Source organism: Orbicella faveolata, unplaced genomic scaffold (genome assembly GCF_042242905.1).
Source record: "Orbicella faveolata isolate gen_17 unplaced genomic scaffold, um_ofav_v1 contig_36, whole genome shotgun sequence".
Lineage (NCBI taxonomy): Eukaryota > Metazoa > Cnidaria > Anthozoa > Scleractinia > Merulinidae > Orbicella > Orbicella faveolata.
The window spans coordinates 4,084,648-4,088,527 of NW_028301565.1; the positions used below are offsets into that span (position 1 = coordinate 4,084,648).

At 36.2% G+C, this 3,880-nt stretch overlaps 1 long non-coding RNA gene across 1 annotated transcript; it reads left to right on the plus strand.

Moving 5' to 3' along the window:
• Positions 1-540: 540 nt before the first annotated feature.
• LOC149102070 (uncharacterized) lies at positions 541-3,005 on the plus strand. Its single transcript, XR_016202500.1, has 2 exons — positions 541-2,241; positions 2,799-3,005. It is a non-coding gene; the product is annotated as an uncharacterized LOC149102070 (long non-coding RNA).
• The last annotated feature ends 875 nt before the right edge of the window (positions 3,006-3,880 follow it).

The following is a 3,880-nucleotide window of genomic DNA, read 5'->3' on the forward strand; positions in this document are numbered from 1 at the left end:
TTGTCATTAAAAACATCAATTTTGAAAAATGATGTCTCGATCTGTAGCAACCACGTGTAGGTACAATATTATTAACTGTGGTGGGCAATACGAATACACTGCCATGAGCTAATTTTGCAAGATAGTTTCTACGTAGTAGTACACTAATATATAGATTAGGCCAAGCTCCTGATTACAATAACTTAATCTTGCTTGAGCCTCCAATCCAGTCGAAAACCAGTACCTGGGCAGCGGTCAACTCCAAAAAAACATTTGACCTTGATGAGCTCTAAACCTGAGCCTGCGATATGGTCACATGGTATTGGTCAGCAGATACCTTGTTTTGACAGTTGTCAATTAACCATAACATGGATGTACAGTATCAAAGATGTATGCTGTAAACCAAGGCTGTGTGCCTTAATCGACCTATTGGCTGGAATGTGGCCGCCAGGTTGTGCCCCGTGATCCTGCTGCTAGCCACTTTAAACATGTAAAAGAGGTGCACGGTTTTCTGTTTCTATGCATGCATTTGGGTCTGTTCCTATATTTATGGTACTCTGCTTAAGCAATTTTGATAACATATTGGAACTAGGGTACTCTTTTTTCGTAACACCTGTGCTGTGCTTGACAGCATGTTTCCAAAGTACGAGTTGCAGCCATATAATTTAGGTCAATTTTTTCATACAGCAATGCATATATTTCACTTTTAGATCATCTACAGTAGGTTTCGTAAAAAAACAACAGCTATTTTTAACCACGTTAATGTATATTTCTTAATGACAATCAGTTAATAGATCTAGTGAGCTGCCATTTCAGTTCTGACACTGGACAAGATAGAACTGAATGATAGTCTTGCCATTTGAGTTCTGACAATGGACAACTAAGCAGTTACTCTAGAAAATTATTATTTTAGTTTTCAACTAACAAAATAAAAATGGTAATCAATGTTGAGAACAGCTAGTTCATTTCACCAATGGAGAAGATAAAATTGAACACCAATCAGTATGGAGAATTAATATTTCAGTTCTGACATTGGACAGCATAAAACAGAATGACAATCAGTATGGAGAATTACTATTTCAGTTTTGACACTGGACAAGATAAAAGAGAATGACAATCAGTATCGAGAATTACTGTTTCGATTCAGACACTGAACAAGATAAAACAATGACGATCAGTATGGAGAATAACTATTTTAATTCAGACACTGGACAAGATAAAACTGAATGATGATCAGTATATATGGAGAATTACTATTTCAGTTCTGACACTGGACAAGATAAAACTGAATGACAATCAGTATGGAGAATTACTATTTCGGTTCTGACACTGGACAAGGTAAAACAATGACAATCAGTATGGGGAATTACTATTTTGGTTCTGACACTGGACAACGTGAAACAATGACAATCATGGAGAATTACTATTTCAGTTCTTACTCTGGACAGGATAAAATGGAATGACAATCAGTATAGAGAATTCTTATTTCAATTCAGACACTGGACAAGATGAAACTGAATGACAATCAGTATGGAGAATTCCTATTGCAATTCACACACTGGACAAGAAGAAACTGAATGACAATTAGTATGGAGAATTACTATTTCAGTTCTTACTCTGGACAAGATAAAACAGAATGACAATTAGTATGGAGAATTACTATCTCAGTTCTGACACTGGACAAGATAAAACTGAATGACAATCAGTGTGGAGAAATACTATTTCAGTTCTGACACTGGACAAGATAATACTGAACCACAATCAGTATGGAGAATTACTATTTCGGATCTGACACTTATTACGACAAGATAAAACTAAATGACCATCAGTATGGAAAGTGACTATTTCAGTTCTGACACTGGACAAGATAAAACTTAATGACAATTCATATGGAGAATTACTATTTCGATTCTGACACGACGAGATAAAACTGAATGACAATCAGCATGGAGAACAACTATTTCACGTCTGAGACAGCTGGACAAGAAAAAACTGAATGACAATTCATATGGAGAATTACTATTTCAGTTCTGACTCTGGAAAAGATGATACTGAATGACGATCAGTATGGAGAAATGCTATTACAGTTGTGACACTGGACAAGATAAAACTGAATGACAATCAGCATGGAAAATTACTATTTCAGTTCTGACATTGTAGAAGATTTAACTTAATTACTATTTCAGTTCTGACACTGGACAAGTCAAAACAGAATGACAATCACTATGGAGGATTACCAGTTCTGTTCTGACACTGGACAAGGTAAAATTGAATGAAAATCAGTGTAATGGGTTATTTACAAAGCATGAGGTCAAGATGGCTGGATATTGGCCAAGTTCTTTTTTTGTGGGTGTATGAACTGAGACAGAGTCCAGGTCCAAACTTTGTTAATTGCACATGCAAAATAGAATGAGGCCAACATCCCAGGCATTTTGACCAAACAATCCTTTTGGTCAATAAATAAGCTATTAAATGGGAAAAGAACACAATTTTCTTGAAGGACACAGTGGGTGATCCCAAGCAGGCAAGATTAAGTGTCATCTTATACTTTAGAGAAATTATTTGAAGGAAAGTTCATAAGAACTCTGCTAAAATAACTAAGCTAATTTGGCCTTTGGCTTGTCAGTCTAATTAACCTAGCTTTTTCTTCCTTGATTATGAAAACTTAAAGTTTTAGTTGGGGAAAAAACAAGAAACACAGTTTAGTAACAGCAGTGCTTGCATTTGAACATGCACAGTTCATCACATAATTAATTGAGACACGTTGACTTAACTTGATAAGTCTTAATGCACCTTTTATTTTCTGATTCTATCACCAGGCTAAGGCTGAGGAATACTCAACACAGTGAACAATAACCCAGCACCACAGCAAGAATGGCGAGAAGACAAGTGCAGAAACATTTTAAAATAAACACTTTGAACTTGGGAATAAACTGAGACGAATCAAAACATTTATTGTAAATCAGTTGATCCTGATAGTGTGACACGATCATGTAGAAGTGTGATATTAAAATCATTGATGTGAAGAGGGTGTGAAGAGCAAATTAAAGACTAGCCTCAAATAAGCTCTTAAAACCTTCCTATAATAAATGATAACTGAAAGCTTTAAAAAGGAAAAACAAATTTGCCACAGAACCTAAAAGGTAAATGTGGTTGAACTTGTGTCTTTGTCCTTTACTTTTACCACAGTTAATAGAGGGGAATGATTATGAAAATCGACAAAGTTCTTTGTTGGATGTTTTTGTTCGCATTTTTGGCCTTGATGGTGGACAAAACACAATAGTTAGTTACTCCGTACTGAGTAACTAACCAATAGAAACGTGTTGGTTACGTAATCCACCGTAGGAAAAAAAGATGGCAGTTGTACATTTTACCACAATGCCCTGCGAACCTAACACAGCCTATAAAGCACTAAGAAAGCCAAATGTTTATAATATTAGTCCCTGTACAAAGGACATTGAGTAGCCTGGGTTTGAAGGTTTTACAATGTTTCTGTACGTTTTTATAAAACTTTTTGAAGTTGTCGTGCGCTAAGAATTGTGGGTAAATGTACCAGTCGCCATCTTTTTTCCTACAGAGGATTCATGCATTGTGTATGAACGCAAAACAAAAGATTGTGCACTGTCGCGGATCTTCCAAGATAAATCTTGGCGTCTTTGTTTGCTCCTTTGATGTTTGCCGTGCTTCATAACCAGTCCCCTCTGGTAACTATGCTTTGACGTTTAAATCTGGTTTACTCCTATCAACATCCCCTCTATTAAAACAGACAGTAACGCAAAGATGTTTAATCCCATAGTGGGAGGAGGTCTTTCATTCAATTTCCTGCTCTTTCCTAAGACAAAAAAATTGAGGCAGGGAGCATAACGCCCATCCACAATCCTGTACTCTTCCGGAAAATTTG